We start from the raw sequence: 25,283 nt of genomic DNA, 5'->3' as shown, positions 1-25,283 counted from the left end.
GTAAGGACCAGATGTACGTAACTATTTTGTGAGAACAAACGCTGCCAATCGTAAAATAACAGGATTTGCAATTGCAAAATTCTTTTTTACAATTTGCTAATCCCTTTTCACGTTTCAGGAAAGCCTTTCTGTACCGCAAAAGTGGTATTTCAATTCACTCTGACTTGCAGTTAGGAGGGAGAATGATAGGCTTGTTCCCTCTTTTTTTGTGATTTACAATGACTTGTAATGTTTTGTGACTCCGACTGAGCCCTTACACCATTATAAAGTTTCAAACACTTCAAAGGAGATGAGAATCCATTCTCAAAGAGCTAGTAACACATTCAGTAATTCATTCAGTGAACAACTTCCACTTTGGAAATTGTGTCTAGAGGTTTAGGGTGGTCATGTGTTTCCAAATAGGAAACACTTTTTTTAGGCAACATCTATTCTTTGAAGACACGAGGAGGCTCGTTTAAAAATATATTTAAACATTTGATGAGTGCCAGTAGTCCCATCCAGGCCACCTACTTTGTGTTGGACGCTAAACTAAGAGAATCTCAAGTAGTGGGCTGCCTAATTCTTATTCATTAGGCAATGAATTGTGCGGCATCCTTGCGAAAGTGCATTGTAAGATGTGTGCTATTAGTACATAGGTCGCATGGCAAAATTACAGATAGGTCACAAACAGAAGATGCACATGTTTGACTATTGATGACCTGTTAGTAAGTATACTTGACCATTAGAGTCATGAAATGAAAATATAGACGGAGCATTTTAAATTAATGTGCAATACCTGTAGTTAAAATGTAACTAGGTTCTCCAAACAACAAAAGTTTTCAAAATGTGAATGATTAATTAAATGGTATGTCATGTGGCCCATGGGGACATTGTCTTTTTTCACTAACTTAACATGAGCACGTTGCAGCTTGCCTTCTGCTTTTGTGCAAGTTACTACACGTTTTTATTTTCGCAATATTTCAAAGATTGCTTGCACATGAGAACTCATCGCTGTGTTCACACTCTGTATGTTCCTGGGATTTTGACGTAACATTATGTGCAAGGTCAAACAACAATACCCCTTGTTATTTTGTTCTGGGCAGAGGGAGGTTAGGCACTATAGTCTCTTCCCCATTGTCTGTTTATGATGCCATCTCCCTTCATGATGTATGGACTAGCTGCTATGCTGACTATATTTGTACTATGCATTTTCCTGTTTGTTGTGGCATGTATATTGCATGTTAGGGCACGTTAGTTAAAATAAATATTTTAAACAGTTTTGTGTCTCTGTCAGATCTTATTGTGGACAAGTACAACCGTATGAGTGAAAGGGTGTGTTTAGTTACTGCGATTCCTGAGAGATCTGAGAGTGTTGTGTTCTGGGGGTATCTAATCATTTGCTTCTTTGTGAGTGAGTAGGAGAGCAAATGAGACACTATAGCTAGTTGGTCCTGGGTTTGTGGGTACTAAGGTGGTAGAAAGACCCAGTCCTTATACACCAAGGTCCCATACTCCTGTGCATAGTTCTGTATTTGTTCAGAATCCCTGAAACATTGCGCCATCAACTTTTGGTCTGGTACTTATTCGAGAGACCCCTGAGTTGCACTTGTGCTTGTTCACAATTCCCTCTCACCGGTTTCCGGAGATGTCTGTGGCCTCCTATATTGTTAGATTGATTGGTTTTTCAAGCTTGAATTTTAAAAGGTTTTGTCTCACTATTATAACCTATTTTGCACTACCGTTTTGTTTGTTTTTAAATTCCATTTCTGATATGGCATGACCAGTCGCTATTACGGCACCTAACCGCGTGGCGGTTACCGCATTTTTAACTCAATGGGGAGTTTCCAATGCGGGGGCGTCCTTTATCTTTGTTGTTGCGGCGGATGTGGCTTAACGCTTTGAGGTCTTTTACTCTGCGTTACATTCCCGGCAGTGGACGGGAATGATAATTTCTTTCATGAATATACAGCGGCTGCGGTTCTGCAAATTTATCGCCCTGATGCATTACTTGAAGTTCCGTTGACAGCCTGAGAGCACACCATTTGGTTTAAAGGCGCCCTTCCTCACCATGTTTCTGTGGTCCATTTAGGCCTCTTATTGGTCAGTGGGGCCACTTGGCCGGTTTTGGCTGGTTTCACACCGCATCCAAATTATCTGAAATGAAATGAAATGAAATGAAATGAAATTTATAACGCGCAACTAAGCCCTTAGGCATCAAGGCGCCTAACAAAATAAAATCAAAAAAGGCAGAACCAAGCTAAGGATATGCACTGGCAAAAAGCCATGTCTTGAGTGCCTTGCTACAGGCCTGTTTTGAAGGGAGGGTTTTAATGTCAACGGGCAGAGAGTTCCACAGCCTTGGAGCTAAGGTTGAGAAGGCTCTGCCACCCCACCTAGCTCTACGGACACGGGGGATAGATAGCAGGGCTTTATTAGCTGAGCGCAGGGATCTGGAGGGGGTATAGGATATTAATAGATCCCTTATACCTCCTGACTTGTTCGTGGCCAAGGCCCCATAGATCAAACAAAGGCACTTGAACGAGATCCTGGCATCGATTGGGAGCCAGTGCAATGCTTTCCTAGCAGCCGTAGCAGAGGCCCGCCTGGGCAGATCTAAAACAAATTTTGCGGCCGCATTCTGCACCATTTGAAGTCGCGTGATATGACTCTTGTTAATGCCCAGGTATAGGGCATTACAATAGTCGAGTCTTGAGCCTATCAGTGCAACTACTATTTGCTTTCTTGCTGGTGGGGACAGGTAGTGTTTTATTTTCTTCAGGATGTTTATTATGCCCCAGCAAGTGGAGATGGTCCTATTCACTTGCTGACCCAACCCCAAATGAGGATCGATCATAACTCCTAGGTTCCTAGCCAGGGCGGTGGGTGTGGGGCACACTCCCAGGGAAGGAGGCCACCATTCCGCTGACCAAATGTCCTCCTTGCCTCCGAACACCAGAATTTCGGTCTTCTCGCCATTAAGCTTCAATGAATTGCAAATCATCCATTGAGCCACTGCCTCCATACAGTGTCTAAAATTGGAGGCAGCCGAGGTGACCGGATGGGCGAGAGACATCATAATCTGCGTGTCGTCGGCATAGGAGACTACCTCCATCCCGTACGATCTAATAAGCCTGGCGAGAGGGGTCACAGAGATGTTGAAAAGGGTCGGGCTTAATGCCGACCCTTGTGGGACCCCACAACGCACAGGAAGGGATGGAGATAGGAACTCCCCTAGCTTGATTCTCTGTTCCCTCTGGCCAAGAAAGGAGGAAAGCAGACTAAGTGCCGACCCCTCAACCCCTATCTCCCTCAGCCGTGATGTTAACACTGAGGGAGACAGGGTATCAAACGCAGCCGTAAGATCTAATAGGATGAGGAGAGTGGTCATGCCCTTATCCACCCTGGTACGGATGTTATCAAGCACCGTGGTAAGGGCTGACTCTGTGCTGTGCTCTCTCCGAAATCCATGCTGCGAGTGATCTAAAAGGCCAGAAGATTCCAGGAAAACCGCCAGATGCTGGTTCAGATGAGTTTCCAACATCTTTGCTGGGGCTGGGAGCAGTGAAATAGGGCGGACATTTTTAAGAACACCCGGGTCCAAGGTAGGCTTTTTTAACAGTGGTTTAACCACCGCCTTTTTCCATTGTGGCGGGAAGATCCCCTCTCTCATTGCCCTATTCATAATCTCAAGTAACCGGGGCAGAAGAGTCTCCTTACATTGTTTAAGAAGTTTCAAAGGACAAGGGTCCAAAGGAGACCCCAATCTGGTCTTCAGAAGGAGAGCTTCAAGATCCATCAAGGCGAGGGGGGGGAAGTTGGAAAGACACCCTGCCGGTATCTCCTCCAAGGGTGTTAGAGGAGGGACCTGGACGCTCTGAGAGAGAGATAGTGCCGACCTCTGGGATTCTAAGGCCGAATAAATGTCCACAATTTTTGATTGAAAGAATTGTGCCACATCATCACAGAGCCGCTGTGAACTGACCACGGGGTCTGGTATTTTCAGAGAGGTGAGCATGTCAGCGATCTTAAACAGCTCTTTGGGCGAAGAGAGCGCAGAGGTCAGTGAGGTGAAGTACTCTTGTTTAGTCCGTATAACCTCAGTTGGTGTTATACTCGCAGAGCTACGTCATTTACATACCTCTTTGATTCATATACAGAGAAGTGTCATACAATTTATGTCACATAATATTCACGTGGCTTTGGCTGGAGCTACTCCTCAAACATCAGGCCATTGGGGGTGGTCTTGTCATTAGTCCCATCATGATTAATTCAGTGATGGGCAAGCGTACTCAGAATAGAGATGATTTCCCATTTTGGCTGGCAGAAAATGTGAGTAACTCGAGGCTGTGTTTCCACATACTGCTCCTGTTGAGATCCTTACGATGGGTTTACTGAGTGCTATTGTTCCCGCTTTAGCAGATTGCACCACCTGGGAGATGGTGTTTGCTGCAATGTATGCACTGTGCTTTGGCACCCCCTCCATGAGCGTTCTACAGAGCGTTTTAAAGAAGGTACAAGATGAAGACGGCTGGTCCAGCCCTTGAATTGGGAATGAGATTAGTGGGCATGTTCCCTATTGTCTCCAATATGATTCTGCCCAATTTCAAAAGGGAGACAGTTTGCTTGCATGTGCGCCAAGGCCTATCGGCTGTGGTGGACGTTGACAGGCAATGGCAGTTGCCCATTATTAGTGCAGATATGTACATATCATTGGGTCACAATAGTTTGGGAGTAAGACCTTATACTCAGGTAAAAAATAAGCCTCCTACAGATAAAGAGGGTCGCCCTGTATTTCCTTAAAAGGCATGGAAAAAAATCAGCGGCAGCATCAGCAGAAGCTGGTTCTTGTGCTGGTTCACCACCACCTGACACTTCTGAATGTAGATATGATTTGCGTGACCACTTTAAAATTAAAACTCCTAAGAGGTTTCAGGATCCTGATCCTCATTCTCCTTGCTCCTTTCAGGAATCATCGGAATAACAGTTTGGGGAGGAGGACGTCAGGATAGCAGCGAAGACGAGTCTGTACAACCAAGAAGTGACCTGCAGCACCAGTTTGATGTAAAAGCCAAACAGGAGGGACCAGCTCAATAACGTGCCTTATATCAGAAGAAAAAAGTTGCTGCTTTGACTGCAAAGTATGCCTCAGATGGTGAGAACCCTGCTCCTCGATTGGATATGGGCAGTGACACTCCTCAACAACGCGTCAGAAGTTAGCATAGTGCGGGAGGCACTCCACCAGTGGCTAGACGCGAAAGCAACTGAAATGTTCATTACAGTGGAAACAGCTTACACAAGAGTTACACCCAGAGATAGACTTCATGATATAGGCCTCCAAATTTAAGGTGATATTTAACGCACAATCAAGCTGGTCTTTTGGGACAACGTAACTTCTTCATATGATATTTTGTTGGAGGAGTTTGGGTTTCCTCCCCTATTTGTTCTGGCTTCCTACAGAGGGGAGGATGTTATTCTTCCTTGTTTTTGGCATTATGTCTCAGAGTAGGCTAAATAAGCTTACGCGTCAGAGTTGGTGTTAGCCCTTGCTCCGGCTGTGTATCATAATCAGGTGGGTTGGGATAAGGATTTGCCGGAACATGAAATTCCTTTGCGATCAATGCCACAACCCCAACCCCAACCCCAATATCCAATTAAGTGAGGCACAAAAGCATCCATAAGTGAAATCTTGGCCCAATTGGAATATCAGGGTGTAATTATAATGAATGAATAATCATCTTTTTCCGATATTGAAACTGGACAGTTCATATCGTATGTTTTGGAATACATTTATTTGAACAGTCATGTTCGTACCTTTGTGGTACAGAACACCCACGGTTCTCCGTTAGTTGACACTGTTGTTGGCAAACAATATAAAACGGCTCTTGATATCTCCAAGGGTTTTTATAGTCACAATTTGGCTCTTGATAGCAGTGACTTGACAGCCTCCAGTGCCCTCATCAATCATAAAAGGTATACACGCTTGCCTATGGGATATAAAAATAGTCCCAGCACTTTTGCAGCACACATAGTGTCTGTTTTGTATGAAATTGACTCTGATGCTTTCTCATACACACATCAATGACATTTAATTGACGGATGCTGGATTGATACTGCATCTTGTGCGCGTGGACCGCTTCATAATGTCTTCTGAAGACTTGGCGTACAAATTCAATTTTGTCAAGACCCATAGTGCCTGTTTCGCAGTTCTTTTTTTGGTTACAAACTCACCAATTAGGTAGGGGGTTAGCCCCCCACTTTCAGGAGAAATGTGCTCAATTACAACCTCCCTCTACTCTTAAAAAATTACAATGTTTGCTGGGTTTTTGCAATTTTGTGAGGACTTACATACCTGATTATGCCCAGCGTATCAAACCACTTTACTTTTAGATACAACCTTCTTTTTCGGCTTCCTGTTGGCTTCCGGAACATACCGCGCTTCTTCAGTCTCTGCAGTTTGATCTGCTTGCGTCAAACTTCTTGTTGACACATGGCAATTCCACAAATCTGGTCATAAGGATTGTACCTTGCGAGTTGGGTTATACTTACTTGATGTTCAATGAAGGGGACACATTCCCCATAGCTTATAAATTTCATTTGTACACTTTGGATGAGATGCGTTTCTCTTCTCCAGAATTTTCTTTTGACTGCTGTCCAGATGGCGATTCTGAAAGAATGTTCTCTGGCTCAGGGTTCACACATTTTCATGGTCGCCCCTGTACCTGCTTTGGAAGCAGTTGGAAAGGCTAGTGTTCCAAATTCCAAAGCCTTGCATCCATGTTGGATACAATGGCTAGTTCTCTGACATCGGCTGATGTCAGCTGACGTCGGCTTTGACACATCTTTGCAGGAACAGGAATTTATACAATATGAACAAGTTCACCCTCCTCCTCTGTCATGGCTTCTTCTTGATCAGTACAAATGCATTATTTACACTGATTGATCTGTACAGCCAGCCATTGGTTCTGAACATGCTTATTCAGAGGCCAGCGCAATTGTGGCAGGGAAAATTGTTGATGCCGATTTTAAATCCTCCTTGGTACGCACACAGTCTCTTGGTGACTGCACAGCTAATTTGACGGAGATAGGTGCTTTGGTTTTGTCTCTCGACTTTTCTGATCTAAATGTCCCTACGCTTATAGTGTGTGATTCATTTTACTGTGTACAATCTTTCAATGACAACTTGTTTTTCTGGACACAAAATGATTTTCGTGATTCTAAAGGAAGCGCAATTCAGCATAAAAAGCTTAGGGTTCGAGTAGCCTCTCTTAAGGAACAATTGCAACTCACACATTTTCTCCATACTTTGGGCCATCAGCGCCTTGGTATATGGGCTGTGGGTAAATCGCTGGCTGATTAGGCAGCCTAATCTGCAGTAGCCACTTGTTCAATAGCAGCAGTCACAAGGTCCATGACTAAAACTGATGGTAATATTTTAGCGGCTATTGCTGTGACGAAGGAGGGAACAGAATTTCCCCAAAGTTTTCCTTCATGTTATTCATATCATGTGTCTTCTGGTCAAGTGCCATTTGCATTTATTACATCTTTTGGGGATCGCAGAATTTCTTTGATCATTACCACTTATGAAGGCGTGGCTGCTGCGCATGCCGGCATAACAGCGACAGTGTCTCTTTTACAGCAACGTTTCTAATGGCGTGGTTTATATCAAAAGGCACGTAAATATGTTCTTTCTTGTGACATTTGTCAACAAATTAAGCCTCCTACTGTTGCTCGACCACCCCACACTCAACTTTACATCTTTATTTAGCCATTTGGCTGCATTTATCTTGATCACTGCGGTCCTTTGCACTGCTTTTAAACACATTTTGTAAACCATTCCTATTTCTTTCAATAGATGCCTAAAAGGCCTTTCACCTCGTTCATTGGCCCTTCCTACAGGCGGTATTGGGGGCAGTGGGCTTCGGTCCCAAATTTCGTCAATGGATTTGGGCAGGGTACGCGGAGCCCAGAGCTGGGGTCATGGTGAATGGTGCTCAATCCACGACCTTTGCCATCATAAGGGGGACTCAACAGGCATGCCCTCTCTCCCCGCTCCTATTTGAGCACTATATGGAGCTTCTGCTGGTGTGCATTCGTCAAAATCCACGGTTAGAGGGAGTCTGGATGGGTGGCCAGTCACACAAAATAGACTTATATGCTGATGAAATGCTATTAGCTGTCACAAACCCTTGTCTAATATTGCCCCTCTCCTCATGGAAGAACTCTCAGCCTTCAGGAAGGTCTCGGGCTTCAAGGTGAACACTACTAAAACCCAGGCACTCAACATCACGATTTCACATGAAGAGCACCACCACATGGTGTCAGAGTTCCCTTTCCAATGGGCGCAATGGAGAATTCAATATTTGGGTATTCAGATTCTCCCCAGTATAGAGGACACAGTGACACACAACTGCACAACACTGCTACAGAAAGTAAAGTCTCTCATTCAATCATGGCATGGGGGGCTGATTTCCTGGGTGGGCAGTATAGCGGCTGTAAAAATGATGCTGTCGCCAAAAATCATTTACCATATGCAAGTGATGCCATTGGTACCGCCGACATCTTTCCTGCAAAAAATGCAAGCAGCCCTCGAGTCCTTCATATGGGCTCGTAAGTGGGCCAGAATGACTAGAGAACGAGCCTACTTGCCGATGGCCAAAGGCGGCTTGTGTATCCCCAAACCTAATGCAATACTACCAGGTTGCGCAATTGTGCTACGTGGTCAAATGGCAATGCTCAATGTCTGAGAAACGCTGCTGTTTTCTCAATCAGGCAGTGGTGGGTGTCCACATCTGGAAGATACTTTGGCTCCAACGCAAAGACCGTCCACCCGGGGTTTACATCTCACCAGTGATTAGGGCCACAATGGGAGTTTGGGACAGGGTGTGCTCTTCTAAGCAGCTCTCCATGCCGGTCTCCCTGCTCACACCAATTATAGGGAACCCTGACTTTCCGCTAGCCACACAAGAGAAAGCATTTATACATTGGCAGGAAGTGAATTGTAAGCAAATTGGGGATCTGTTCGATGTGAATGGCCTGCTGGATTTTTAAGTGGTGCACGAGGATTTTGGGCTCCCAAGCTCCAAATTTTGGCATTATCTAGCGATTAGACACTGGGCAACACGTCCCGAGACTAAGCCTCACGCCAGTAGGCAACTGACACCGTTTTAAATTTGTTGTCTAGCAAGGACTATTCCGGCATTCTATCTGACATATACTCTTTCCTGACTACCCCCTTGCAAACCCTGGCCAGGAGAAGATGGGAGATCGAGTGCGAGCGCCGATTTTCAGACATTGAACGATCTGACATTTTATAGCGCTCATACCTCTACTACTAGTGCATTTGTCATGCAGACGTTGTTAAAGCTAGCACACTACTGGTACTACACCCCAGCCCACATGGCGCAATGGTAAAGGGGATGAGGGGATACTTGTTGGAGACACTGTACTCAGTCGGGCACCCTGACTCACCTGGTATGGCATTGCCCAAAGCTGCATAGGTACTCTGAGGAAGTGCTCGCTGACAGTGATCAGATGTTTGACACCGCAATTTGACACTTCCCCAGTTATGTTCTCTTGGGACTACCCAACACGCTAACCTATCCACTCCACTCTAACGGGGGCAAGTCCATTACTTTAGCATTATGCACAGCGAAACAGGTCCTGTTGTCAGGATGGGTACTGACGCCATCCCAACGCATTCTGAATGGCTACACAAATTGTGAGAGTTATTGGAGATTGAAAAATTAACAGCTGTAGTTAATCATACCCTACTTAAGTTTGAAAAACGATGGGGTCCTTGCATAAAACATCTCGCAGGAGTGTATTAGGAGCTTATTTGCCCCATATATTTAGTGTTCTACAGATTACACCCGCCAACATCACTACAGAATTAAGACATGAGAGAAAGTGACGATTTTATACATTGACTTATGCATGTATTGTTTACTTCATGTATCATTCTGTTTCATTCGCCGACTTTTTTCCTTCCTTCTGATCCCAGCTACCTTGCCGGCCAACGAATGTAGGCGAAGGTTATTTATAACTTCAAACTAATAAAAAACTGTTACAATCCTAAACACATTTTGGTTGCAGTAGATTCGTGTGCTAGATTACTTTGGGTTTGGCTGCAACGTAGTGCTGACGCTCAAACTGTCATTAAGGATTTTTGTATCTTTGTCAGGATGTTTGCCTGTGGCACCTTCCTTTCTGACCAAGGTCCTGCGTTTGCCTCTAGGTTGTACCAGGATGTGATAAAGTCTCTAGGGGTGCAGGTGCAATGTTCGTCTCCATACCAGCCTGCGGGCAATTCAGTTGAGGTGTGGATGAACTGTGACTTAAAGCAATCCTTGACAGCTAGAGTCTTAGGTACTGTCAGGGGTTGGCTGACTCATCTGTATGGAGGCCCACATGCACTACATAATATCCATTGACGATCTTTGGGTGGGCAGACCCCATACAAAATGCTCTTTTTTGCATTAAAATCTTTTAGTCAGACCTTGATGGTCTAGACGTTGTGGCGACTGCCGCAACCTTTGACGTAGATAATCATTTTGCTATGTTACAGGATCCACAAAAAACTGGTGATCACTTGCCCTCTTCCGCGGATCCAGCGGTGCTGATTCCTGTTTCTAGCTGGATTCCTAAAGTTGGAAATCTGGTGCGAGAAAATGTGGAGAACAAAAAAGACTTTGGTCCGTCCTACCATGCACTGGAGCCCTTTGTTTAAATAGGCACCCGTACTGTGATCCTCCCTCCTTTACCTGATTGTAAGGAGAATCATTACATTTCAATCAAACATGTCATGCTACACCATATGGCCGATACTGAATAGTATGCCTCCAAGCATTCCACGTTGAGATCTTTCATTGAATCCTTTGGCTTCTATTTCTTTGACTGCTCCCCAGCAAACCGAAGGGAAAATGGAAACTTTAATTGATTTATTGCCTGTTTTTCCTTCTACATCCACATCTGCAGTTATTGCGTATGCTTCTCCTCCACTTGAAGTCATAATTGACATTCCTGAGAGTACCATGCCTGCAAAATCCGATGCAACACATTCCTTGTTGTTTCAGCTTGGATCCAGTGGTTATTATATAGACCATAATAGCTTTTCCCCTGACACATCTTCCTCGTCATCTTCTGTGCCGGAGACCCCTACTTGTACCAGTGTTTTCATCTCCAGGTTCATAACGCCTTACTTGGTCCCGCCCTGGACATATATCTGGATGGTGTTTACAATGATATTCCTCTTCATGTGGATCAGCATTGTGACTGTGTTTTTCCTACTCATTAATGACCATTATTTACCTGAACGCTATGCTGTGAACTTTGTTAACAGAGCTCTGGCCCCTCACATGCTGTCCCAGACAATGAAAAGAGACCAAGCCTTTGTCAATATATCAGTGCTCCCTGTTGTTGATGGCATTGTCTGGGATAAAGTATCATACGATATCCATGGCCGAACAAAATCTTAAACATTCTATACGTCTTACGTGTTTCCTTAGGGGATATGGTTTTGCCTGACATACATTCAGATGACTGGGATGTTCATTCATTGTTCTTTGTTTTGAAATATTACACTGCTTTTGACACTGAAGATTTGTAGTTGAATTTGGCTAATTATGCATATTTATTCTGCTATCAACTCATTGGCCATCATTTTTGACACAATACTAAAACTCAAAGACTTTTTAAAAAAATTATACCTAATAGGAGCATTGCCCAACACCGTTACAGGGAAGTTCGAAGACCCAACAAAGTAAATTTGTGTATTTTTTTATAAATTGCCGTCCCCAACTAAATTTATTTTAACACACACTAAAATGGTTCACATATAGGAACAATTTGTCTGTGAAGGGTTATGAACATTGGAAGGAAACAGTTGATTTAAATCCATTAGAGGTACTAGAGATTGGTTCCGTCACAGCCCTACCCGCTCAATAGAACGCGCCGCGCAGGCACGAAATCACTGCAGCACAGGCACGGCTGCCGGGCCGTGACGGAACCACAGCGCTTCCGTGGCTGGTGACAGAGTGGTTCTGTCACAAGCATGGATGTGGTTAAAGACACGGTACAACAGACTACTTGTTTTGCTTTAGCCATGGCCAGAAATCTAAATATACCCTCCCTTCCATTATTGGTTTCATATGATACATGGCAAACTCACACTAACTACTCAATTGAAGACTTATCTGTCTTATTTCAAAATGACACACTTAACTCTTCCAATATTGACCCCTTTGGATGGTTAGTGTGGCTGACAACTTCAAATGCATGTCAATTACGTTTTTAGAATACTACAAAAGATTTTAGACAGAGTAGATCCATGCTTCCCACATTCGCATACAGTTACCACATATTCAGTGGGTAAATATGTCAGCAATAGTTGGAACATTCCACACTGCTATCTGTAAAACAACACCTTTCTCGTTTGTCAGGTGACATAGATCTGGCTAATTTTCTTTTGGATCTAAAGTCCCCTCGAACAAAAGGTTTTATTTATGCTGCATATAATGAATTTTGGAAACTGTTGCAGATGGAAGCTGCGGTGCATCTCCGCCAAATTGACCAGGCTAATTTAGAAAATATCCTTGCAGTAGTAGATAATAGTATTAATAACTGTGTGCTCACGAGAATAGAAGGAATTGTAGATGATTGTGTTGAAGTTTTAGGAGGGGTAGCGAAAGCGGTACATCAGACACTATTGACAATATTGACGAGGCTTTAAGGCTGGTTGGGAAAAGGGTGATTCCCGCCATGTTCAGTAAAAAAATTACTTCCCCTCCGGTCTGTGAGGTACATCTGCCGGCAGAGGGATTAGCTGAGAATATTCCCCCAAATGTTATACTAGATAAAGTTGTCATAGGCACCACCAACTTAGCTCCCTTCGAAGATAGCATCATGAAAGGTATTCCCTGTTCAAATAGATTTGTGGCTCTAGAAAAACTTTCAGGGGAGTCGCTAGAGGTTCCAGGATGTGTAAGTAGGGCCACAGAAGACAACAATGATACCCCCTGAAGGTGTGTTAGCTGTGAGAATAATAACTTGCTTCTACTGCATAGAGTTGACATGCTTAGTAGGGATGTAGAGTTGATAAAAGAGATGTTGACAGAACTATTAAGGAAAAAGGATCATCCTCGAGGCACTGTCACAAACATAGCCACCCCTCCATTACCAACTGCTAAAATAGACATAGCGCCAAAGGTCTGTCCAACGCCCATACAAGCTAAAGGGATGGGTGGATAGAGGCTGGTCAGTACTGTGCCCAAGGGTCCCCGTCTGTTACCCGTTAAACAAGACACAAATAGGAGGAATGTAGGCGCTAAAGGAAATGATGAGGACACTGGAGCTAAGAGTCGAGGACTATGTTCTTCTATTCTCACTCATCAAAAATCATCCATTGGGGCACAAGCTCAACACAAAGCAATTAAAAACAGGTCCCCGCTAAGAAATTCTGCAACAGTAGTCTATATGACTAAGGTCCCCAACTTAGATATTAAATCTAACTATGAAAGTATTGAAACTATCACTAATAAAGAAATACATTGGCTACGGTATGTGAGGGGCTGTAGGTCCATTTTTAGGGAGGACATGATAAGTAAGCATGGGCGAATTTTGCGAATTCGCGATCCGTGAATTTGCGGATTTGCGAATTCGCGATCCGCAAAATTCGCGAATTTGTGCGAATTTGCAGATTTTTTTATTTTGGCGTGTTCGCGGGGTTCTTGGCGTGTTCGCGGGGTGCTTTGCGTGTTCGCGGGGTTTTTTTGTGCGAGACTGCGATGCGCCCTCTGGTTCATCACTGCCACCCTCTTGTATTTTTCTGTGCCCTTCTGCCCTCTGCCCCACTCGTTTTTGTGCCCTTCTGCCCTCGTCCCCACTCGTTTTTGTGCCATTCTGCCCTCTGCCGCACTCATTGTTGTGCCCTTGTGCCCCTTGCCCCACTCGTTTTTGTGCCATTCTGCCCACTGCCCCACTCGTTGTTGTGCCCTTGTGCCCCTTGCCCCACTCGTTTTTGTGCCATTCTGCCCTCTGCCCCACTCGTTCTTGTGCCCTTGTGCCCCTTGCCCCACTCATTTTTGTGCCATTCTGCCCTCTGCCCCACTCGTTGTTGTGCCATTCTGCCCTCTGCCCCACTCGTTGTTGTGCCCTTGTGCCCCTTGCCCCACTTTATTTTTGTGCCATTCTGCCCTCTGCCCCACTCGTTGTTGTGCCCTTGTGCCCCGTGCCCCACTCGTTTTTGTGCCATTCTGCCCTCTGCCCCACTCGTTGTTGTGCCCTTGTGCCCCTTGCCCTACTCGTTTTTGTGCCATTCTGCCCTCTGCCCCACTCGTTGTTGTGCCCTTGTGCCCCTTGCCCCACTCGTTTTTGTGCCATTCTGCCCTCTGCCCCACTCGTTGTTGTGCCCTTGTGCCCCTTGCCCCACTCGTTTTTGTGCCACTCTGCCTTCTGCCCCACTCGTTTTTGTGCCATTCTGCCCTCTGCCCCACTCGTTGTTGTGCCCTTGTGCCCTTGTGCCCCTTGCCCCACTCGTTTTTGTGCCATTCTGCCCTCTGCCCCACTCATTGTTGTGCCCTTGTGCCCCTTGCCCCACTCATTTTTGTGCCATTCTGCCCTCTGCCCCACACGATGTTGTGCCCTTGTGCCCCTTGCTCCACTAATTTTTGTGCCATTCTGCCCTCTGCCCCAATCGTTGCTGTGCCCGTCTGCCCTCTGCCCCACTCTGTGACCTTCTGCCCTCTGCCCCACTCCTGTTTTATTTTAGCTCTGTGACCTTCTGCCCTCTGCCCCACTCCTGTTTTATTTTAGAATGGCGCCGGCAAGCTGCCAGCGCCATTCTAAAATAGTTACTAAGTTAGCTTCATCAGGAAGCACTAATAGATAAAATAAAGCAGGTGCTCGAGCAATTATTGTGGCCAGGGACTTAAATTGTACCTATGAACCTTTAAGCGGGGAAGATTTCCTAGGAACAGCAGAGGAAGATGCTAAATGGTCTATACCTACTTTGAGGCTGGCACCTATTAAAAGATGGTCCCCCGGGGGCAATTCAGATCAATTCCCTAACCTTAGAATATAATTTAAGGGCGGTAAATGGAAGAACAACCTCAGACCAAGACGGGGCTAACACATTTAACAGGCTTAATAGCCTATCTCGTATAGATTATATCTTAATAGACACCCGCCTTTGGGACCGTTTTCTAGATATGGAAGTGATACCGTCCCAAGACAGTGATCACAACCCCTTATGTATGAGATTAAAGTGGGAAACAACAAATGTAAATAGAAGTATAAGCCCCCCAAAGTTATCCAAGGAGGTTGTGCTCTCGAATTGTAACCGGCGGTTGAAGTGGGACAGGGTGAAATGCCAGGTAGGAACTCTGGACATGATTAGTGATCATTTAATAATGTTCACTGATGTGTTGAAACAATATGAGGGGGCAATTGTTTGTCCCGTGGGTCACTCATTTGCTAAAGATTATAATACATAATCGAGAAATTGGGCCAGTGTTTCTCTATGGAGGGTAATGGTAAACCGAAACAGTGCCCACAAAAAACAAGTTTTCCTTGGTACACGGACCAGTGTAAGGGTAAGAGGAAGATGCTAACCTCAGCACTGCTTAAAAAAGATCCATCCTTAGTAAGGTCAGCTAGAAAGGACTATGCCAGGGCAATAGTTCTTGCAAAGCGTGACTGGGAGGTACAAAACTGGCAGGAACTCAAATGTGCGTCTCAGACGAAAGATTCTACGTTATTTTGGGATTTAGTTAATAAGGCCAAGAGAAGAGGAAATAACCCAATTTCTAACCATATAACAGAACAGCAATGGTTTTTACATTTTCATGACTTGTATTGTGGTGGCGCTGAACCAGTTCCCCTGATGACTAGCCCTGTTGACCCCGGGTCAGAATTCCAGGCTCCAGAGGAACCATTTTCCACTACCGCGGTGCAGGTGGCTATAAAGAACTTAGCCCCGGGTAAGGCAGCAGGCCCTGATGGTCTCCCGGGGGACCCTCTTTTATATGACCCCGAAACCTGGGCAAACCTCATCTCCCGAAAAAATGAACTTAATTACAAGGGGCTACACAGTCCCGGATTCGTGGAAGGGAGCAGAGGTTGTTACAGTATTTAAAAAGGGGGAGAGAAATGACCCTGCCAACTACAGGCCGATCAGCTTGATTGACGTGATTCAAAAGGTGGTTAGCAGGGTCATTATCGCTAGGGTGGGGTTATGGCTAGAAGAAAAGAGTATTTTTTCCCATTTCCAAGTGGGTTTTAGAAAAAGGTGGGCACAATGGACCAAGTATTCAGAGTTTTTGCTGTGTACTGGAAGACCGTTACAATAGGTAAAGGTAGCCTCTACTTGGCATTTATAGACCTCAGAATGGCTTTTGACCTGGTGCCACGCCATGAACTATGGCAGGTATTGCAAAAACTTGGCTTCCCCACCGCCCTTCTTGAGTTCATAGTGAAATTGCATGAGTGTAATTATGCTAGGATTAGATGGGGGGATAATGGGCAGCTGACAGAGAGGGTAGCCGTGAGCAGGGTGGTCCGCCAGGGCTGTGTGATGGCGCAGACCTTGTTCTCCCTATTTGTAAACGGGGTGGTGGACCATCTGAGGGAGATCTCGGCCGACGCCCCAGTCCTGGCGGGGGAGAAAATGCCCACCCTGCTCTTTGCAGACGACACCCTCCTGTTATCAAAAACCCCAGCAGTCCTCCAAAAGTTGTTAGATCGTTTCAGCTCATTCTGCGATGAGAATGGCCTTACTATTAACACCTCTAAAACGAAGCTGATGGCCATGTCACCCTCAAAGAGGTTCAGGAACAACATCTCCCTCAATGGCGCTCCATTGGAGATGGTAGAGTCTTTCGATTACTTGGGGGTAAGGGTGAATAGCCGGATGAACTGGAAAGATCATATGGCCAAAATGTTGTTAAATCATAAGAGAGCATCAGGTGCAATTTTAAGAGTACATAGAGAGTCTATGAGCAAACCCATAGCCCCGGCCCTTGAGATGTATGCAGGGAAGGCACTGTCATCGGCAATCTACGGATCAGAGCTATGGGGGTCGGAGAACACTGTCGATCTAGTAAGATCTGAAAATAAATTTCTAAGAGACTTGGTTTCACTCCCCGTTTCTACTCCTGTAAAACCTTTGCTCCATGATATGGGGAAGCGAGCATTAAAAGACATAGTCTGCCTGCGTCCGCTACTCTTTTGGGCTCGCCTCAGATGAACACCTGAGTTGGCTAACTACGCAACTGTCCTTCATGAATTAATCAAACTCAACACCGGAAATAAGATCAAGTGGTTGGGCAACCTCAGGCAGTTGGTCGTGAAACTTGGGTTGGGTGAAGCCTGGGGTAGCCAATGCCCTGCCTCGAAACAAATACTAAAGAGGATATATTGGAACTGGGTACAGCAGGAAGAACTATGTAATTGTAAATGGGGGTCCCTCACCGAGAAATTTTTGTCACATAAACCTGTGAGGAGTTGGGAACCATTCCTGGATTTTATAGAAAAACACAGGGACAGATCTCTCTACTTAAAGTTGAGGGTTGGGACCCTCCCAGTGAATGCAATCACTGCCGGATGGAAAACGTTAGGCTCCCCCGTCTCTTCTTGCCCCGTTTGCTTTGCCCCTAATGAGTCGGTGGCCCATTTTCTCTTTGCTTGCCCTGCTTACAAGGCCGCTAGGAAAACTTGGATAAAACCAATCTGTAAGGAGTTGGGCCTCAGATGCCATAAGATGGCTTTACGTGTCTTGTCCATCCACACGCCATCCCTGATGGTAGTATGCGGGGTAGCAACATTTTTGGGTAGCGCTTGGCAGACACGTTTAAGGCTGTTAAAAGCAGCCCCCCCCTGGCTGTGGACTGTTAATGGTTTTATACTTATATAAGATTTTCTATGACATTTTCTACGTGTTTTATTGTATATATATTTTTTTATCTGTCTTTTACATGGTCTACGTATGCTTGTATGTAGAATGGATTGATGGGATTCTAATTACGATTGTATAGGGATGTACAGACTTTTATGATAAAATGTTTTTATCGAATAAAGGTCATTCATCATCTGTATTAATATGCTGTCTTCCCCTATATACACTTTGGATAATATTGTATCATCTGTCATTGATCAATATGAACTGTCTGTTTTGTATTATGGTCAAAAAGTTCTGTAATGCAGTTTGCTTGGACGTTGCAAACACTAAAAAATGGAAAAGTTCAATGGGATCATTTGAATGATTCTGCACTGTTTTGCCATTTAATTTGAATCGTAAACAGAAATGAATTTCCATGAAAGATGCCGCATACACATTGTTACATATTGAACAATTAGAACAGTTACTGTTTTCAGTAGCCGAGACTGATTCAGCTGGGGTTATTTCACTGCCTATCTCACTTTTTCAGTTCACAGCATGCATGAAATATCATTCTGTTGGTGGATATGAGCCCCTGGGCAATAATTATATTCATGAATTATGGTTGTTACCTTTCACCTACAGATGTCAGCATGCAGAGAAGAAAGTTTTCCTTACAGGGGAGGACTGTGATTGCACAAAAGGGCATTCCTTAGCCTGTAAACAAGTAAAGCTCCACGGAGCCTGTAACGTTTTGACCCGTAATATGACTTGTTTTTTTAAGAGATACCCCTGTACCCACTATTATTCCCTTATTAACTTTGCTTTCTAAAAGTAGTTATCTTATTTTGAATAACCATGACTGCTGTGGCTTACAGGCAGGCATCCTGTATATAGTAACGGTTTCACAATGTGTTATATGTTGCACCAATGTTCTATTTCCACCCCTGCATGGGATTGTAGATAGTTCGCTTTGGACTTCCATTCCAACTTTAAAAGCAGATTACAATAAACTAAGTGTGTGCAAAATATATAATTGCAGCAAACATTTTTTTGGACCTCTTGACTTTCATAATTGGAATAACACAAAGACGCTTTGCCTCTGCTTACTTTTGATTACTGTCTTAGCCCAGGGCTGACGACCTGGCCAAGGGGAGGGTGGCATGTGGCCCATAGGGACATTTTCGTATTTCCCTAACTTACCATAAGCACGTTGCAGCGTGCCTGCTGCTTTTGCGCACGTTACTACAAATTTTTATTTTTGCAATATTTCAATGATTTTTTTTCACATGAGAACTCATGGCTGTGTTTCTGGGATTTTGACTGAACATTATGTGCAAGGGCGAACAACAAGGCCCCTTGTTGTTTTGTTCTGGCCAGACCTAAGCCCTGAGACAAAACATACTGATGCAGCTGTTGTTTGGATAGCATACTTGGGTTTTTAGTGGGGTACACGAATAGGTGAGACACACTTGGAGAGGGACCTGTCAAGGTAGAAGAGTGAGACAGCACATATGATGTAGATCTCCCATCTATAGGCTAAGGTATGGAGTCTGCTGACAAAGCCCAGAGTCATTCTATTATACAATAATACTTCTTCTTAACAAGGGGAGGGAGGTTAGGCACTATAGTCTTTTCTCCATTGTCTTTTTATGATGACATCTCCCTTCATGATGTTTGGACTTGCTGCTATGCTGACTATATTTGTACTTTGCATTTTCATGCTTGTTGTGGCATGTATTCTGCATGTTAGGACTCGTTAATTAAAATACATATTTTAAACTGTATTGTGTCTCTGTCAGATCTTATTGTGGACAAGTATAACAGTGTGAGTGAAAGGGTGTGTCTTGTTGCCGCGATTCCTGAAAGATCTGGGAGTGTTGTGTTCTGGAGTGTCTAATCATTTGCTTCTCTGTGAGTGAGTAGGAGAGCAAGTGAGACACTTTAGCTAGTCGGTCCTGGGTTTGTGGGTACTAAGGTGGTATGAAGACCCAGTCCCTATACGCCAAGGTCCCATACTCCTGCATACAGTTCTATATTTGTGCAGAATCCCTGTAACAGGTAGAGAAAAATTAGACGACCAATGTAAGTATCCCTTTATGAAAATGTGGACTATATCAGCATTGTGATTCCTTACTCTTCTTAATCAAACCCTTTATAGTTCATATGAAATAAGCAACAGTTGTGAACCAAGCGAAAACTCTTACTTTGTAATGGATAGCACACCCGCTGCTGATTCATGATCTTTGGAACATCTTGACAGGGCCCAGACTGGCCGTGGCGGGCACTGGGCATTTCCCCGGTGGGTCGCTAGGGTGGGGGATGATTTTGGGCCCCTGGGGGCTGTTTTTGTTACAGGGACGTTTTTGCAGCATAGCTGCAATTTCGGCCGTTGTAAAATAATCTGCCGAAACAGGCCCTTGCAAACAGCTCAGCCGCACCCCTAACACCGGGGGAGGAAGGGGGCAGGGCACTTTGCCAGAGTTGTTTTTGGTTCCCAGTCAGGCCCTGCATCCTGATGGCAGTCTGAGACCATGCTACTTAGTAACAAGGTGTTGTAATGGTGTTTCTCAATGCCGCCCGTTGACAATTACACAAGTGCATAAATGACATCACTTGATCGGACCCTTTAAATTCACTTTTCCATGCCAAGTAAAGATGTCAGAACTTCAATTAACCAATCAATCAATCAATCAGGAGTTTGTTAAGCGCGACTACTCACCCGTAAGGGTCTCAATGTGCTGGGGGGGGGGTTGAGGTTGAAAACCGTTACAGGAGCTACTTTAGCAGTTGCAGCGGTCAGGCAAGATTTTCAAATTTTTTCAAATGTGTACCCATTTTTCATTATGTCTGATGCTAAATATTGTATCAAAATGAGCAAGTTACCTTTGGGTTTTAAACAAAGTGTAAGAGATTCAAGACTACACTTGAGTCCCTTAAGTGCTGCATGTGGTGTTTTGTGTCAGAAATATAATATCGTGTTTAATATGATATCAGACTTAGCTTGACTTCTACTTCTAGCCACAAAAATTAAACACATGTTTTTTGTGGCCGACCTGTTTCTGCGTGGCAGGTGGCTCTGGAGAGTGAGGAACAAGATTGGCCTTGCCTCGGAAAATATTGAAACTTTTACAGGAACTCTCGAAAGGGCATCTCCCTGTTTGCACAAAAGAGCATATCTTGATCCTGCAAACAACCTTGAGCCTCCAGGCATTGGGAAATTTACAGCGGGGAAGACACACGGGATGACCCATAGATGGACAGGGATGTTGGTCTGACTCAGTATCAAGTGTGGTCCTGGTACAAGTGTGGGTTAAGAGCCTTGAACGTCACATTTTGGGTCATTAAGGAATGAACTTGCTTCATGTTATCACATAAAAGGAACGGATTTCTAGCTATACTAATGTGCGAGTTATACACGTTAGAAACTGGGGTGTGGCTAGAGAGCTAGCTCAGTGAGCGCATATTTTGACCATAAACTGGTGTAGACTTTTCCGGAGCTCTGTTGGCCAACTCCAGGCAAGCATGTTGTAGCACCAGTGTCTGGTGTCGAGCCAGCAGCACAATGGAAGTGCTTTGGACGTGCTGACTGTTGTCCCGATGGCTCCTCAGAACCCATATGGTCATATCTCGCTTACCACTGTTGATGTCCATTGCGTTTAATATTCAGTGTACTTTTGATTGGACATGATGAATCTTTGCAGTCAACATACCTGATTTAGTGGTAATTGGGGAGGAGATTCTGAGGAGTTAAGACATCTCTTTACAAAAGAGATGAAAGTAGGGGTACATGGTATGATAAAATATTCTAAGACATTGTAGGACATGTGTAATGCAAACAATATGGATACAATGTTAGACAGCAAGTTGAATGAGGAAGTGTTTTTCTGATATTTGTAGTTCGTATATTGCTAAAGAGAGCTTTGTTCATTTTTATTCAGAAGCCACAACTAGCTAAGAATTGAGTTGCTCATGACATCCTGCATAATGGCCTTGGTATGAGACTCTGGGGCATATTACCAACAACTAGCGATAATTATCGCTATGTTGGCTTAGCGGCAATAATTTTATCGCCGTGTTGCGGCGATTTTTACCGCTTAGGAGCCTTGCTATTATCAAGGTTTATCTCCTAAGCGATAAAAATCGGCCGAAATGCATGAATATCGCTGTAAAGTCAGCGATATTCATGCATTACCTTGCTAATTCTCTTAGCCATGTTATCCACCTCCCATTGGATAACATGGCTAAAACTGCTCAGGGCAGGTGTTAGCTTTTAGAGATATACGCGCTTAGCGCGAATATCTCCAAAAGTGGGTAATAGGAGATAGCGATGTTAGCAACTGTTTCCAGTCGCTAACATCTTGGCACGCTAACTTTACATGTCATTAGTGATAAATATCTCTGACATGCAAAGCGGTGCCCAAGATGGTCGCTATCTCCTACTAGCTGTCGCTAACTGGTGTTAGCGACAGCTAGGTAATAGGGAGATCATTTTATCTCCGCTTTCTTGGCTTTTAAAGCCAAAAAAGCGGAGATAAATCCCTTGATAATATGCCCCTCTGTTTCTCACTGTTGTAGAGGGTTTTAAAATCTGATAACTGATCAGTGATATACGACAGCATTTTTGTCAACAGTATGACAGGTTGCTTTGAGGAAGTGCGGACAGATTTTTTTAACAAACCAGTCTGTACATGATGCCACCCACTCTATTAGACAACATAATGTTTTTCTAGCTTCAATATCAGATAAGTGGAAACAGGTGAAGCAAACTTATGCATTAAGTTGTCTAGAGTTGACGTTTTTGATACTCTGAGAAATTGGGACAGATAACAGTAACTGTGTTGGCTGTTGATGAACACAGTAGTAAAATATTTAATGAGGAACAGGCTGAGGCTCTCTAAATGTTGGTTACGGATAGAATGCTGTTTTCTAAAATACAATTCAATCATGTTAGATTGCATTTCAAGAATAATAGGAACGTGTTCGATTATTAGACATCGTACGATATTTCTTCTCATGTGCAATCACAAATCATAGACATGTCGCTGGATGGTAATGATAATGATTGATTAATTATTTGGAAAAGGGTAAACTATTATAAAATAATCAAAAGAATGATCCAGTGCCGTCATATTACATATTTTGGAGTTTGCAAGAGGGCAGTTAACTGTAAAAATGCCACAATTTAGGAAACCAGCAAGAGGTCATTACATCTCGAGAATAAAAAGGACATCGCAAGGTTCAGCTATATGCTCGTCTACTGACAGGTTGAGCTAATGTGATAATAATGTTGAATAATGTAATACCACTGAGAAGGAAGTTGAGAACTTCTTACATTTTCTTAAAGCACGCAAGAATGAAAGGTCCATTTCAAGGATGACATATGATGATCTACCCCAAATACTTTCTCATCCCAAAAATATAGTTAGAAAAGTTGAGGCCTGTCTACGTTCTTCGGGCATTGAACAAATACACCAGGGGGCAGATTTATGAAGGACTTGCGCCGCCGGTGCGTCACTTTTTCCCATGTTAAAAATGACGCACCGGCGGCGCAAGGCCTTCATAAATCTGCCCTTAGGGCTTTAAGTGGGGGGGAAAAACTGGGGGTGCTCGAAAAGGGGCGTAACACATTTCTTAAAGGGGTGTGGCCTATCAGAGTAGGGCGTGGTCTAAATCAAGATAACTAGCATTGTGTGCTTAAGAAAATCATGATGTCGCATCCAGGAAAGGATAATAAAGTAGGCAAAACGGTATATTTATTAAGTATGAGCCATTAAATACCAAACACTTTAAAAAAACATGGGCAGGTATGTATCTAGAGAAATCAGACAGGTTTTTGAGGCATAGAGATGATGGGCCGACAGGGGCAGGGCTGCACTTGTAGTGTGCATGTTTGAGCATACAAGTGTGCTCTCGCTACTACAACAAGGTATCACAAACAGTGCAATGACTGAAAAATATATGAGGAAACAGAAGCAGAATCTTTGGTGTGTTCTTGATACAGCAAGAAGATGATTTATTCTCTCCAGACTCAGGAGATGTAATGCAAAGCCGACACGTGTTTCGTCGTGTACAGTTGAGTCAACACGACTCTTCAGGGCTTGAGGAATGGTACGTTCGTGGTATTTAGTAATAGGTCTGGGCTGATATCGCCTGATAGTCACGTGGAAGGTATTGATTACTTAGCAATCTGTATTCAAGAAAGTCAAAAATCTTCGGTGCGCTCTGTTTTGGAATCCCTCCTCCTGTGGTTCCCGGTTGCCGTCTCTCTGTTAGGTCCGTACAGAGAGACGGCAACCGGGAACCACAGGAGGAGGGATTCCAAAACAGAGCGCACCGCCTTTTTGAGAGACGTACTCGTCTCGAGCCAGTCAAGTAACAGACGGATCCCCTCCCGGCTCACCTCCTGACACACCAGGAGTCAGATTGGACAAACACGAAGATTTTTGACTTTCTTGAATACAGATTGCTAAGTAATCAATACCTTCCACGTGACTATCATATAGGGACAGACCGTTTCTATGTAGTCACATTTAGACTCGTGTCTCTCTCCGGCAAGTACCGTCCAGTACACGGATATCAGCCCAGACCTATTACTAAATACCACGAACGTACCATTCCTCAAGCCCTGAAGAGTCGTGTTGACTCAACTGTACACGACGAAACACGTGTCGGCTTTGCATTACATCTCCTGAGTCTGGAGAGAATAAATCATCTTCTTGCTGTATCAAGAACACACCAAAGATTCTGCTTCTGTTTCCTCATATATTTTTCAGTCATTGCACTGTTTGTGATACCTTGTTGTAGTAGCGAGAGCACACTTGTATATACATTGTCTAGTCCCTTGACTTTTTAGACGGTTAAGGGTGTTTTTCCGCCTGCTCTTTACGCACTACATGTCTGATTGTCAATCAACACCCTGTAACGTATATCCTAGGCAGTGCGCTGGAGTAATCTGAATTTCTAAAAACCCCACTGAAGTGTTTCGTGCATGTTTGAGCAGTTAGTGCTGTTTAAGGTAGGGTTTTTTCTGTACTCAGTAACATGTGGTCTCTACACAGTGGATGCTCTTCAGCTGTTTACAATCATGTGGACAATTACTACAGCAAAGAAACGTTCATATACGAGTAACAATTTTGTTGTACTTCTTTCTATACCCTGTACTGAGCCCCACCCTGCACACACCCAACAGCGGATACTAATTAAACCGGAGCATATGCTGGATGTGGCAGCCTTCGGCTGCTTGTACTGAGCAGTGGCATAATATAAAATAATGCCCCCCGCAGAATGTGAAGAGCGGTCATTCGCCTAACAAAGTGACGGGAAGACCGCCTTCAGGCGGCCCAGACAGTGGGATAGCAAGTGTTGTGAGCTCTAATGCAGCGAAGGAAATATGGTCCCCATATATCTGGTTTGGTATTGAAAAACTGTCATA

At 44.2% G+C, this 25,283-nt stretch overlaps 1 protein-coding gene across 11 annotated transcripts in view; it reads left to right on the top strand.

Annotated features, from left to right (window-relative positions):
• Nucleotides 1-25,283, top strand: part of DCDC2C (doublecortin domain containing 2C) — a 5,988,712-nt gene that overhangs the window by 5,468,268 nt on the left and 495,161 nt on the right. The gene's annotated exons all lie outside the window — the stretch shown is intronic.

This window comes from Lissotriton helveticus, chromosome 6, assembly GCF_964261635.1.
Source record: "Lissotriton helveticus chromosome 6, aLisHel1.1, whole genome shotgun sequence".
In the NCBI taxonomy this organism is placed as follows: domain Eukaryota; kingdom Metazoa; phylum Chordata; class Amphibia; order Caudata; family Salamandridae; genus Lissotriton; species Lissotriton helveticus.
The sequence above is the reverse complement of the archived record's forward strand: the minus strand, read 5'-3'. Positions and strand labels throughout refer to the sequence as shown.